The sequence below is a fragment of the Plecotus auritus genome (assembly GCF_963455305.1).
Source record: "Plecotus auritus genome assembly, chromosome: 2".
In the NCBI taxonomy this organism is placed as follows: domain Eukaryota; kingdom Metazoa; phylum Chordata; class Mammalia; order Chiroptera; family Vespertilionidae; genus Plecotus; species Plecotus auritus.
The window spans coordinates 25,330,517-25,346,293 of NC_137771.1; the positions used below are offsets into that span (position 1 = coordinate 25,330,517).

Genomic DNA, 15,777 nt, shown 5'->3' on the forward strand with positions numbered 1-15,777 from the left:
AGTGTCAACAAGTTGCCTTGAAAACCAAAGAGCCCAAGGACTTGCAACCAAGTAATATTTGGGGAAGTTGTTAAACCAAGGTAATTAAAGTTAATAATTAAAAAATTAGTCTGCCAATAGCTTCTCTGTTCCTTAAAACCCAGATCTCTTGTCAACAGGAAACAGCATGAAGAGGCCACAGAGAGATGCTGCTTTAATACACAAGTTTCAAGGGGCACCAGAGGCATGAAACATCACTAAAGAATTTTGCTCTGAAGACTATTACTAAACATGGACTTTTCAACCATACATTCACATGATCCAGAAAAAAAACAAAAGAACTTTGGAGTTGAAAAGAAAACAATAATTTGAAACATGGAAAAAATTACATTTCAATGCCTCCAATGAATCACCTAGGCCTTTCAATTTTGCTTCCTCAGTGCCTCTCAAATCAATCTATTCCTATCCCCAATGTCACTATACCAGTCCATTTTACCAACATCTCCCTGAAATGACTTCGAAAACCTCAACTAGGCCCAGCCGGCATGGCTCAGTGGTTGAGTGTCAACCTATGAACCAGAAGGTCACAGTTCGATTCCCGGTCAGGGCATATGCCCAGGTTGCAGGCTCTATCCCCAATGGAGGTTATGCAGGAGGCAGCCAATCAATGATTCGCTCTCATCACTGATGTTGCTATCTCTTTCTCCCTCCCTTCCTCTCTGAAATCAATAAAAACATACTTTAAAAAAAAGAAACCTCAACGAGTCTCCCTGTCTCTGTTCTCACCCCACTCTCTCTAACCCAATCTCTACACTGTGGCCAAAGGATTTTTTGAAAAAGGAAATCTGATCAGTTATAACCTTTTAAAATCCCCCTACTGATAAAACCCAAACCCATTAATATGGCTGTCAAGTCTCTTTCCAGTGGAGATCCTGCCCACCTCTGGTCCCCTCCCTCCTTCAATGCCATATTCAAAGTATGTTAAAGTTACTGCAGTTATACAAAGATCACATCAGAAACCGACTTCTTTCTTCCTTACTCTGCTTTACACAGCTAACTCCTACCCATCCTGTGGCCAGGGATCAGCAAACATTTTCTGTAAAGGACCAGAGAGAAACTGTCCTAGGCTTTGTAGGCCATACAGTTACAACTACTCAACTCTGCCTAATATGCACAAGCAGCCATGGGCATGGCTGTATTCCAATAAACTTCATTTATGATCACTGAAATTTGGTTATTTTATAATTTTCATGTCACAAATTATTATTCTCTTTTGATTCTTTTCAACATTTTAAAATATAAAAACTATTCTTAGTTCACAGGGTGTACAAAAGCCGGCAGCAAGCTGGATTTGGCCCACGAACTACCATTAGCCAATCCCCTGCTGTAGGCCACATCTTAGAAGTCACTTCTAAGAAGCCTCTCTGACCCCTCCTAGACAGGTCAGATGTCTGCCCCGACACTGGTGTTCCCACAGCTCCCTATACTTCTCCCATTACAGCCCTGATTGCTGTGCACTGTAACTGTCTCCACAGGTAGACTGTAAACTTACTGAGAACAAGACTATGACTCATTGATTCATCACTGCATCACCATCATCCAGCATACCAGACAGTAAGCAGTTCAATCCCTCAACAACTCAATAGGACATACTGGATGAACGTGGATCTTATGTGCCTTATATAAATATATAACATCTGAATTCAAGCCGGAAGTGTTTTTTTGTTTTTGTTTTTTACATTTTTATTGATTTTTTACAGAGAGGAAGGGAGAGGGATAGAGAGTTAGAAACATCGATCAGCTGCCTCCTACACACCTCCCACTGGGGATGTACCTGCAACCAAGGTACATGCACTTGACCGGAATCGAACCTGGGACCCTTCAGTCCACAGGCCTACGCTCTATCCACTGAGCCAAACCAGCCTGGGTCGGAAGTGTTCTTTTGGAATATTTCAGGTCACCTTCTCATTGTATTCAGCATAAACAAAAATAAGAGAAGGAGAACCAGAACAGGATGTTTCTAAAATTCTATAACCCCATGGTTAGTTATTTCTAGAAACCAAATCCCCACTGAATTCCAACTCTCTTGCTTTACTCTAAAGTTTAGAGAGCCAAGGTATTTAAGTTAGTGAATGGCATACGGGGACACCTCTTAGAATGGTAGAAATCCAGAAAACTGACAATATCAACTGCAGGCAAGAATGTGGAGCAACGGTAACTCTCATTCATTGACTGTAGAAGTGGAAAATGGTATAGTCGCTTTGGAAGCAGTCTGGCAGTTTCTTACAAAGCTGGACATAGTCTTACCATATGACCAGCAATCATGCTCCTAAGTATTTATTGATTTGAAGATCTAGGTTCACATAAAAACCTGCATGCAAATAATTATAGCAGCTTTATTCATAATCTTCAAAAACTGGAACCAACCAAGATGTCATGTAACAGGTAACTGGATAACCAAACTGTGGTACATCCCTATAATGAAATATCATTTAGCAATAAAAAAGAATGAGGCCCTGGTCGGTTAGAGGGTCGTTCGGATACACCAAGGTTGCGGGTTTGATCCCCAGTCAGAATCAACCAATGAATGCATAAATAAGTGGAACAATAAATCAGTGTGCTTTTTTTTTTTCTCTCTCTCCCTTTCTCTCTCTCTCTCAAATCATTTTTTTAAAAGAATAAGTTATCAAGCCACAAAAGACATGAGTATTAAATGTTATCACTAAGTAAAAGAAGCCAGTTTGAAAAGGCTACATACTATATGATTCCAATTATATATCATTCCGAAAAGACAAAAACTATAGAGAGGGTAAATATCAGTGGTGGCCAGAAGATAGGAGGAGAGGGGTAAGGATTAAAAATACGTGAAGCATAGGGCACTTTGTAAAAAATATATATTTTTTTATTATTGATTTCAGAAAGGAAAAGAGGCAGAGAGAGAAGAGAGAGAGAGAGAGAGAGAGAGAGAGAGAGAGAGAGAGAGAGAGAGAGAGAGAGAGACTGGAAACATCAGTGATGAGAGAGAATCATTGATTGGCCGCCTCTTGCATGCCTCCTACTGGGGATCAAGCCTACAACCCAGGCATGTGCCCTCACCAGGAATCAAACCGTGACCTCCTGTTCATAGGTAGATGCTCAACCACTGAGTCACACTGGCCAGGCCACAGAGGACTTTTTAGGGCAGTGAAACTATTCTGTAAGTAACTGCAATGGTGGATACATGACATTTTCTGCAGGTTTCAAAACCCAAGGAACTTTATAGAACAAAGAATGGATTTTAATGTATGAAAATTTTAAAAAATTATTTCTGAGGCCAGGGGATCCTGAAGTGAAATTACAAAATAATCTAATTATATTGTATATGTATGAAACAACCTCACTGAAGTGGGTAGAAGAAAAAGTGCTTTCCTAAGTAATTTTCAAAATGAGTGAAGCCTGTAAGAATAAAGGTAGAAGGAACTGTATCTGAGTACTATACTCTAGTTGATAATGCTGACACCATTATACACGTATACTGGAATTGAACAATTAAGTAAATGGATGGTGGGTGGTGGGAGCTAGGTGTCTCACTGTTGGAGTGGGACATTCCAGATAAGCAAGTGGAGGAAGCTAGAATGATCCAGGTGGTAATGAATTAGAGCTGGAGATATCAATATGAACTCATGTTACCTAAATATAAATACAGATGGTACACACAGAAATACTCACAGGTAAGTATGCACACATATATTTCCTTGCTCTGTCAGCGAGGAGGCTTATAAGCAAGAACATACCGATAGCAACAACCACACTTTATGCCCACACTTGGTTTCTAATTCATTCTCCAATATAAGGAACCAGGGCTCCTTGAGATACGGTTATTTTAGGAATGAGGCAAGAAGTATAAAAGATGAGCCTGGAGCATTTTGTAGTACCAGAAAATAAGAACATGCTAAAAAAAACAACAACAAGAAAATCCCACGATGGAGGTATGTCAAAGTGACACAGAAGCCAACTGAAAGAACTCCAATGGCCACAGTTGGAATAATTTGAGCAACAAAATTAAAAAAAAAAGCAGTATTGGATTATAATTCAAAGTATAAAATAAATATCCAGCAGTCCATACTGATATAAATAAATAATAGAATAAAAATGAATAGTCCGGCCCACGTGGCTCAGTGATTGAGCATTGACCTATGAACCAGGAGGTCATGGTTCGATTCCTGGTCAGGGCACATGCCCGGGTTTTGGGCTCAACCCCCAGTGTGGGCCGGGCAGGAGGCAGCCGATCAATGATTCTCTCTCATCATTGATGTTTCTCTCTCTCTCCCCCTCTCCCTTTCTCTCTGAAATCAATAAAAAAAATATTTTTTAAAAAATGAATAGAGGAGAAAAGACAAATCTTCTATGAAGAATTCCAAATAATTTAGGCAAATATTCTGCATTCAGGGAGGTGAAGCACAATTGCCCACTCCTTAAGTATGGGCTGCTCATTGTAACATCCTTCCAAAGAGGACAGTAGGGAAAGTGGGGGGGAGGTGGGGAGGCCAACAACCATGGAGAAACCTGACCAACATGACCTCAGCCAGGAGATTAAGGTTCATATCAACAGCGATAAGTCATGTTGATAGCACACCCTTAATACGACGTGATGAGAATGATACTTGACTCCCACTGTCTTCCTCCCCAAACCTGTAACTCCAGTCTAATCATGAGAAAAATACCAGACAAACCCAAATTGAGGGTCATTCTACAAACTACCTGAGCAGCACTCCTCAAAATTGTCACGGTCACCAAAATCAAAACGTCTGAGAAATAGTTGCACCCTAGAAAAGCCGAAGGAGACATGATGACTAGATATAATGTGGTAACCTAGGTGTGGCCCTAGAGCAGAAAAAGGAAATAATGTAAAAACAAAGGAAATGCAATAAAATATGAACTTCGGTTAATAACAATAATGTATCAACATTGGTTCATTATGAGAAATGTGTCATCACTAATATCAGATGGGGAAACTGAGTGTGGGACATAAATGGATCTACCTTTGTACTATCCTCACAATTTTTTCTGAAAACCTAAAACGATTCTAAAATAACATTTATTTATTTATTTTAAAGGCAGACTGGGGATGGAACACAAAACTCTTTGAAAGGCTTATCTAGTCTCTGCCTCACCTCCCAGTCTCTTCTTAACCCTCTGCAATGGGGCCTCTGTTCCCCATTACAGTAAGTCCTTACTTCATGTCATCAATAGGGTCTTTGAAAACGTGCCTTAAAGCAAAATGATATATAAGGAAACCAATTTTACCATCTGCTAATCAATATAAGAGTTAAGTTCCTATAGCATATTCTGGTCACAAAAATATCACCAACCCTCTAAATAACCTGGCAGCTCACGGCACAACGTGGGAACCCACCCTGGACAGGCCGCCCTTCCAGGCCATTCACTGCCACCCCCGCACTCACTCAGACAGGGGCAATTTATTTATTTTTATTTTTTAATCCTCACCCAAGGATATTTTTCCACTGATTTTTAGGGAGAGTGGAAAAGAGAGGGAGAGACAGAGAGAAACCTCAATGTGAGAGAAACACATCGATTGGTTGCATCCTGTACAGGCCCTGACCAGGGCCCAGGCTGGGAAGGAGCCTGCAATCAAAGTACATGCCCTTGACCGGAATCAAACCCGGGACCCTTTGGTCCTCAGGCGGATGCTCTATCCACTGAGCCAAATCAGCTTGGGCAGACTGGGGCAATTTAGACGTCCAATTCACCCCACAACCACATCTTCAGGATGTGGGGGAGAACCCATGCAATCATGAGGAGAATTGCAAACTCCACACAGATAGTGGTCCCGTCCAGGAATCAATGTTTTCCCCCTCATCAATATGATGTTGAAGGAAATGATGTTATTTGAGAACCTACTATACTCCACAGCAACTGTTTGTGTTAAGATTACTCCTAACCATACCTTCAGGTTGCCCAGTCCAATTCCCTGTTTCCAGCTACGTCCACTTCAACCTCTTTGGCAGCACTCAGTAGATGACCACTCACTCCTCCGGTAAATACTTTCTTTAGTCCTTGAAGATGCCTCTTTTACTCCAAGCACCTTACGCCTCACCCCCAGGAATGACTCCAGGCAAAGCCTGGGATCATCTCTTCTCCAGCTATGTTCTTTCTCATCTAGATGACATCACTATTTTAAAAACCATCTCAGGGCAACAATAAAAATAAAGTTTTTTTAAAAAATCACCACCAGATGCAAAAAAATGAAACTAGATCACCAACTTACACCATACACAAAAATAAACTCAAAATGGATACAGGACTTAAATATAAGACGGGAAACCATAAAAATACTAGAGGAATCCTCAGGCAGCAAAATCTCAGACATATGCCAAAAGAACTTTTTCAGTGATACTGCCCCTAGGGCAATGGAAGCCAAAGAGAAAATAAACAAATGGGACTACATCAAAATAAAAAGCTTTTGCACAGCAAAAGAAACCATCAACAAAACAACAAGAAACCCCACTGTATGGGAGAACATATTTGCAAATGGTATCACTGATAAAGGTTTAATTTCCAACATCTATAGGCAGCTTATACAACTTAATAAAAGGAAGATAAAGGATCCAATAAAAAAATGGGCAACAGACCTAAATAGAATCTTTTCGAAAGAAGACAGAAGGAAGGCCAAGAGACACATGAAAACATGCTCAAAGTCACTTATTATCCGAGAGATGCAAATCAAAACGACAATGCGATACCATCTCACACCTGTCAGAATGGCTATCATCAACAAATCAACAAACGACAAGTGTTGGCGAGGATGCGGAGAAAAAGGAACCCTCGTGCACTGCTGGTGGGAATGCAGACTGGTGCAGCCACTGTGGAGAACAGTATGGAGTTTCCTCAAAAAACTGAAAATGGAACTCCCATTTGACCCAGTAATCCCACTCCTAGGAATATATCCTAAGAAACCAGAAACACCAATCAGAAAGGATATATGCACCCCTATGTTCATAGCAGCACAATTTACAATAGCTAAGATTTGGAAACAGCCTAGGTGCCCGTCAGCAGATGACTGGATCAGAAAACTATGGTACATCTACACAATGGAATACTATGCTGCCATAAAAAAGAAGGAATTACTACCATTTGTAGACACCTGGATGGAATTAGAGAACATTATGCTAAGTGAAATAAGCCAGTCAATGAAAGAAAAATACCACATGATCTCACTCATTTAGGGATAATGAAAAACATTATAAACTGATGAACCAAAAGATAGTTACAGAGGCAGTAAAGCATCAAACAGAGTGTCTAATTACAGCGGTAAGGTTAGGGAGAGGTGGGGGAAATAAGAGATCAACTGAAGGACTTGTATGCATGCATATAAGAGTAACCAACGGACGCAAAACATTGGGGGGTGAGGGCAGGTATGGGAGTGGGGTGGGGGGGGGGGCAATGGTAAGATATGTACACATATAATACCTTAATAAAAAATTTGAAAAAAAAAAAAAATCACCACCAGGTCCTGGCCAGGCAGCTCAGCTGGTTAGAGCGTTGTCCCTAATACGCCAAGATTGTGGGTTCAATCCCCCGTCAGGGAACATACAAGAATCAACCAATGAAGGCATACATAAGTGGAACAACAACTTGATGTTTCTCTCTCCCCACCCTCCTCTCTCTCTAAAATCAATCAATCAATCAATAAAATGGAATTTGTGTTCCTGAAAAAAATAAAAATAAACCATCTCCATTCTGACCACTCCCAAATTTACATCTCCAGCCTAGACTTCTTTTTTTTTAAAGTATATTTTATTGATTTTTTTACAGAGAGGAAGAGAGAGGGATAGAGAGTTAGAAACATTGATGAGAAAGAAACATCAATCAGCTGCCTCCTGCACACTCCCTACTGGGTATGTGCCCGCAACCAAGGTACATGCCCTTGACTGAAATTGAACCTGGGACCCTTGAGTCCACAGGCCGACGCTCTATCCACTGAGCCAAACCGGTTAGGGCTCCAGCCTAGACTTCTACATGAGCTCCAGATTCTTATATTCTGTTTCTCCCCTAGTCTTGTTCATCTCAGTAAATGGCACCATCATTCAACCAGCTTCTCAAAATTAAAAACTAAGACTCACTGGTGACTCCTCTTTCCCCCACCTTTATACCCATCAGCAATTCAGGCAAATTCTACCTTCAATGCCGAAACCGGTTTGGCTCAGTGGCTAGAGCGTCGGCCTGCGAACTGGGGGGTCCCGGGTTCGATTCCGGTCAAGGGCATGTACCTTGGTTGCGGGCACGTCCCCAGTGGGGGGTGTGCAGGGGGCAGCTGATCGATGTTTCTCTCTCATCGATGTTTCTGGCTCTCTGTCCCTCTCCCTTCCTCTCTGTAAAATATCAATAAAATATATTAAAAAAAAAAAAATTCTACCTTCAAAATCACACCTGAAAGTTCTCACCAAGACCACAACAGCCGCTTCCTAGCTGCTGTTAAGCTTCCTGTTGTTAGTTTTCCAGATAGCAGCCAGAGTGAACTTGGAAAAAAAGAAAGTATATCACTTTATCAGATGAAGTTACTTCCTTGCTTAAAACTTTCAGATAGCTTTCCCTGAGCTCAGAATCTGTAGAGTTGGCAGGGCCCTACCTAACCTGGCCTCCATGCCTCTCTAGCCTCACCTCTATGCTAAACATCAACTCAGCCTGATTTTGCCACACTTCTATTTTGCTGTTCCTGAAGCATGTCAAGCTCATTCCCAACTCCGGGACTTTGCTCTTGCTAGTCCCTCAGCCTGGAATGCTTTTCCTCCAGAACCCAACGTAGCTTACTGTTTCATTCATGCCCTTGTTCAAATGTCAGAAGCTCTCTTTGACACCCAATCTAAACAGGCCCCACCCCACCCTCCACAGCCCCTTATTCCAGAGCTTTCTCGGTTCACAGTACCCTTACTGTCTCAATAACTTTTTTTCAAATTGCCTCCCGGCCAAAAGAAATACCTAACAGTTCTGTGTAAATAGTAAGGGCCAAATAAATTACTAAGTATTTAAGCCCTAATAACTTAGTAGCAATTTGAAAAAATAACACACATATTTAGAAAGAATAATATTTCTATTTCATTTCCAATGGCCACAATTACTTACAAATGAGATGTACCTTTTGAGTTCTGCACAACTTCTCAAACTTTGGAATCAGACACACAACATTCCACATTGATTTTTGCATGGTACTTATTTTTAACCACAGCAGCCACCAAAAAGCCAACTTCAAGAGATATAATGTTATCACTCTGGCCGGCATTGCTCAGTAGTTAGAGTGTCAGCCCAAGCACCAAAGAGTCGTGGGTTCAATTCTTAGTCAAAGGCATCTACCTGGGTTGCAGGTTCGATACCTGGCGTGGGGTGCATGCGGGAGGCAAGCAATAGATGTCACATCTATGTTTCTCTCTCTCTCCCCAACCCTTCCCTGCCTCCCTTCCACTCTAAAAATCAATGGAAAAAATATCCTGGGGTGAGGATTAACAACAACAACAACCATATATATATATGTGGGATGCAGCAACATCTAATGTTGAAACTATAAATAGCTTAGCACTAAATGTGGTGTTCCAAAAAAACTTCACATATTTCTGTGTTTACCTTCAAATTTTTAAATGTCCCACAGTGTCCCTGTGAGTTTACTGCAGAGCCCCAGGGTAACCTGGCATTTGGGAACCTGCTATTTACATTTCTCCTCCTAGTACTAAAACCATTTGATGTTATATCTTATATAGTCACTAGAGGCCCGGTGCACGAAATTCGTGCATGGGGGGTGGGGGTGTCCCTCAGCCCAGCCTGCACCCTCTCCAATCTGGGACCCCTCGAGGGATGTCCAACTGCCCGTTTAGGCCCGATCCAGGTAGGACTGGGCCTAAACGGGCAGTCGGACATCTCTCTCACAATCCAGGACTGCTGGCTCCCAACTGCTCGCCTGCCTGCCTTCCTGATTGCCCCTAACTGCTTCTGCCTGCCAGCCTGATCACCCCCTAACCACTCCCCTGACAGCCTGATTGATGCCTAACTGCTCCCTGCCAGCCTGTTTGCCCCTAACTGCCCTCCCCTGTAGGCCTGTGTCTCCCCCAACTGCCCTTCCCTGCAGGCCCAGTCGCCCCCAACTTCCCTCCTCTGCAGGCCTGGTCACCCCTAACTGCTCCCCTGCAGGCTTGATGGGCCCCCAACTGCCCTCCCCTTCTGGCCTGATCACCCACAACTGCCCTACCTTGCAGGCCTGGTCCCTCCCAACTGCCCACCCCTGCTGGCCATCTTGTGTCCACATGGGGGCAGCCATCTTGTGTGTTGGCGTGATGGTCAATTTGCATATTACTCTTTTATTAGATAGGATTGCTTTGCTGGAGGTTAATTTCACTGAAACATAAGTTCTATGAGGCAGGAACTTGTTTCCCTATGCCAGTGGTCGGCAAACTCATTAGTCAACAGAGCCAAATATCAACAGTACAACGATTGAAATTTCTTTTGAGAGCCAAATTTTTTAAACTTAAACTTCTTCTTAACGCCACTTCTTCAAAATAGACTCGCCCAGACCATGGTATTTTGTAGAAGAGCCACACTCAAGGGGCCAAAGAGCCGCATGTGGCTCGCGAGCCGCAGTTTGCCGACCACGGCTCTATGCTATTTCCCAGGGACCTGGAACAGCATCTGGTGCATAGTAGGTACTCAACGTGTTAAATGCATGGAAGTATCGGGAAACTTAAGTTGAAGTCTAGCTCTACCATTACTTTCCTGTGTGACAAGTTACTTCCTCTCTTTGGGTCTTAGTTTCATCAATAAAGTAGGGACTTTAATATAAATATCTCACAGGGCTTTAGAATATGCAAAGGCAAACTAAGGTATAAGAGCTCTGCTTCTGCATTTCCATGGACTCAGATTTTTTTTTTTTTTGAGTTGTTCCTACTAACAGCCAGACTGAAAGGACAAGTGGTCAGCTTAGTTAGGTCCATAAGTGGGCAGTGCACTGACTGGAAAATGGCCTTGCAGACCCGCATCTCGTCTATGCTTTCACAATGCGTCTGCCCCGAGACACGGCAAGGACCGGAACATTTTCATTCCTCACTGTATGTATGGAAACTTTAAGGCATGATTTGGGGATTTCCAGCCACAGGCAGTCTTCTCGGAATCTTTTCTCTCCTGAATCTGGCACGGAAGCTGGCTGTCAGCAGCTCTTCACCAAACTTGCTATCACATAGCCCCTCTCTAGCCACAGCTTCCTGTCCTTCCTCCTCTCCTGCTTCCCCACTCCCGCTCTGGCCTTTTTCCAATCCCAGGCCTCCAATCCTTTGTCACTCGGTCTAAGAGGCGACATCTGGGATCTTTCCCTTCTTCCTATGTTCAGTCACCAAGTCCTATAAATTCTTTCTCCTAAGTATTTTTATACCTGATGCTCTTCCCTACCCCCTACTGCCATGCCTTAGGTAAGGCCCTGAATATTTCTGGAAAGCACAGTCAGTGGTTTCCTGGCCTCCATCCTCACCCCTCCAATCCATTATGTCAGTACCTAGAAGAAAACGAATCTGAGCGTGTCATTCCTGTGCATAAAATTCCTCAATAGCTTCTATCACCTTTGGACTAAAACCCAAACCTCGGAGTATTACATACAAGTAAAATCGAGGGTCCTGATGCTTTGGATTAAATTTAGTTTTCAAGTTGCCCTAGCTGGTTTGGCTCAGTGGCTAGAGCAGGGGTGGGCAAACTTTTTGACTCGAGGGCCACAATGCGTTCTTAAACTGGACCAGAGGGCCGGAACAAAAGCATGGATGGAGTGTTTGTGTGAACTAATATAAATTCAAAGTAAAGGAGCGGAGGGGAGAGCAAGAGAACCCTCCGCTCTTTCGGCTCCGCGGGCCGGATAGAACAGCCGAATGGGCCGGATCCAGCCCGCGGGCCGTAGTTTGCCCACAGCTGGGCTAGAGCATTGGACTGTGGACTGGAAGGTCCCGGGTTCAATTCTGGTCAAGGGCACATGCACGGGTTACAGGCTCGATCCCCAGTAGGGGGTCGTGCAGGAGGCAGCCGATCAATGATACTCTCTCATCATTGATGTTTCTATCTCTCTCCCTCTCCCTTCCTCTCTGAAATCAATAAAAATGTATTTTAAAAAATATATAGTTTTTAATACTATCTCTAAAAATCATCTCTCTCCCACTCTCTACCCCTCAGAGATCTAACTTTCTCCCAATAATCAGCAACCCCCAAGGCAGCAGAAGACAGTAGTGTGGACCTGACTAATGGTCACAGGATGGGGACCTCTGGCAGGATAAAGATAACTTCTTAACCTAAGTAATGTTTCAATACCTGAGCCCTAAGGTGGAACGACCCTCAGGCAACTTTTCCATGAAACCAGACAAAGGGATGACAGAAGAAATGATTCGTTGCCCTTACTTCACCTCCAACTGATCAGCTCCCAGCATGACCCTGAACCCCTAATGCACAGTGTTTTGTGATTTTTTTGCCCTATATAATCTGCAACCCACATGGCATTGAGGAGTTCGGGCTTTTGAGCATTAGCTTCACGTTCTCTGGGGTGGCACCATTCATAATAAAATAGTCAATATTTCTCCGCCACAATTCTCAGTGTTTAGAGTTTGGCTCTGCTAGAGTCAGGTGGGCAAACTCTTTCTGTTCTTTTTTTAAAAAAATATATATATATTTCTTTATTGATTTCAGAGAGGACGGGAGAGCAAGAGAGAGATAGAAACATCAATGATGAGAGAGAACCATCGGTCGGCTGCCTCCTGCACGCTCCCCACTGGGGAATGGAGCCTGCAACCTGGGCACATGCCCTTGGCCAGAATCGAACCCAGGACCCTTCAGTCCACAGGCCGATGCTCTATCCACTGAGCCAAACCAGCTAGGGCACTCTTTCTGTTCTGTAACACAAGGACCTCTGTAATTAGTCCCAGACTACTTTTCTAGCCCCATCTCCTACCACTGACTCTCACCTCCCCTCACACATACCCCCAATCCAGTCATGCCAAAATGACTTATTTTTTTAGATGTTGCCTCCTCACCCCAACCCTGATCCTGGGTGTATCCTAACCACTCCTCAATCCTACCTACATATGGTGAACTTCAAACTCATCCTTTAAGATTCAACTCAGGAATCTCCTTCAAAAAGCTTTCTCTGGCCTTCTCCTTAGATTCTTACATGCCCAGTGATTCCCTCTATCAAGACATTTATCATAGTGAAACTGTAACTGTGTTTAACTCTTTTTATTTGCCTTATCTCTTTAGCTAACCAAGGACTGATGTTTTTACTTGTGGCCCCCACTTTGGAACAAACCAAGCAGTTACTAAACACACAGAGAACAGCCACAGGGCAGAAGCTCAATGCTATTTCTGGGTGCTTTCTTGCTGACCACTTTTCACACCTACAATTGAAACTATTTCCCAGCAAGAGCCAATCTAAGTCAACCATAGTAACAAACACAGCTCGATCTGGATGTATGAAAGTACAGAAGTGTTCCATTTTTCTTGCAAATTTTGAGCATTGCACGGCACATCTTATAGAAACCCTTCTCACATTCCTCACTAAATAGACCTTTGGGCCCAAGCAGCTATATAGCATGATATGTATCTCCTAGCCCTTACCTGAAATCCTTGGGGCCAAGAGTATTTTGGACTTCAGAATTGAGGGGATTTTAGAAAAATAACACTTTACCTATACCATATATTGCACAACACTCCCGGCAGAGTCTGAGCCAACACCCAGTAATCAACACTTTAATATTTCCACAGTGCGATTTATGAGTAGTAACACTTAGTGGGATAAATAAAGCCTATAAATAGTCTCATGTCAGTCAAGCAAGTCTTACTGCCAAGTTGAGTTTGGGCCAAGCTTACAAAAAAATTTTTTTCATTCTTTAGAACTGCTGCTGATAAAGGATTGAGGATACAAATGAAGAGCATGGTCTGACATACCTACTTATATGCACCAGAAATGACTGGAGTGTATGTCTATGCACATATATACCACATGGTTACAGATATATTATAAATATATATATATATATATATATATATATATATATATAGAGAGAGAGAGAGAGAGAGAGAGAGAGAGAGAGAGAGAGAGAGAGATTATACATATATTTATTTATATAGACATATACATATGGGAAAATCTGGAAGGGTATACATCAAATGCCAATAGCAGTCATTTTACAGCAGTAGGATTTCCTTTTCTTTTGCTTATAGGTACTTTCTAAATTAGCTTTGAAGTGAGACTTAGGTTCCATTTCTGGTCCTGCCACTTACTAGCTGTAAGAGCAGGTTATCTAACTTCTCTAAGCTTCTGCTTCCTCAACTGAACAAAGAGAACAGTTATCTGCCTCATATGGTTGCTGTCTTTCTTTCCTATGGTTACCTCAAGGCTATCCCAAGCTGCAAGGCCAAACCAGACCAGTTAAAAGACCGCATCTACAAAACAAAGATAGGAGGGAAGGCTTCGCTTTCAATGTCTTGTAGCCATGCTTACCACAGACTTGGGTCTGGGCTTTTACTAAAACACTAGAGGCCTGATGCACATTCGTGCAAGGGCCTCGGCCCTCGCAGCCCCTCGCAGCCTCGGCCAGCCTTCACAGTCCCAACTTCATCTGGAAGGTTGTCCAAAAGGTCATTCGGCTGTCCAGTCTAATTAGCATATTACGCTTTTATTATTATAGATGACATCAGGTAAGGAAAAAGAGCAAATTTAAACCAAAATCCAAATACACCATTTCTTTTGAGATTTATCCAAGAAACAGCAACATTCTTTCTTTTCTTTTCTTTTTTTTTTTTTAAAGTATATTTTATTGATATTTCACAGAGAGGAAGAGAGAGGGATAGAGAGCCAGAAACATTGATGAGAGAGAAACATCGACCAGCTGCCTCCCGCACACCTCCCACTGGGGATGTGCCCGCAACCAAGGTACATGCCCTCGACCGGAATCGAACCCTGGACCCTTCAGTCCACAGGCCGACGCTCTATCCACTGAGCCAAACCGGTTTCGGCTCTTTCTTTTCTTTTAATATGTGTTTATTGATTTCTAGAGAGAGAGGAAGGGAGAGGGATAGAGATAGAAACATCGATGAGAGCAAAACACAAACATCATTGACCAGCTGCCTCCTGCATGCCCCGCACTGGGGATCAAGCCTGAAACCCAGGCATGTGACCCGACTGGGAATCGAGCGACCGCCTGGTTCATGGGTCAACGATCAACCACTGAGCCACACCAGCCAGGCACAACACTATTTCTTAATTTAACTGCTCTTCACTAGACCAGTGCTTCCCAGTAGAATTTTCTGTGGTGATAAAAATGTTCTATAACTGCACTGCCCAAAACAGCAGCCACTAGCCACACCTGAACACTTAAAAAATGTGGCAGGAGAGAATGAGAAACTGAATTTATTTGATTTACCTAAATTAACTTTAAATAGCCACATGTGGCTAGAGGCTACCATATTGATCAGTATACATCTAGATCTTGTTCTTTATCTAATCTACAAGGATCATCAGCCATCACAGTCAATTCTAAACAAAGGTGCCCCGCACCACCTGAGCTCAGACCCTCCACTGTCAACTGGGCAGTTCTGCAGGATGTTTTGCAAGGGTGGGTCCCAAGTAAAACTGTGCTTTAACTTGTGGGCCCTCTCCCTGAACTCTCCCTTCAGTCACTAGCACCATCATTCTCCCGCCAGCCAGGTATGCCACCCTGCCATTTGCTCACCCTTCTCCTTGGGCCCCCAGAGCCAGTCAGTCATCAGACTCTTCGCTCTCAGAGCTGT

The 15,777-nt window shown here is 43.0% G+C and overlaps 1 protein-coding gene across 1 annotated transcript in view; it reads right to left on the reverse strand.

Annotated features, from left to right (window-relative positions):
- Window positions 1-15,777, reverse strand: part of INPP5B (inositol polyphosphate-5-phosphatase B) — a 56,062-nt gene that overhangs the window by 24,290 nt on the left and 15,995 nt on the right.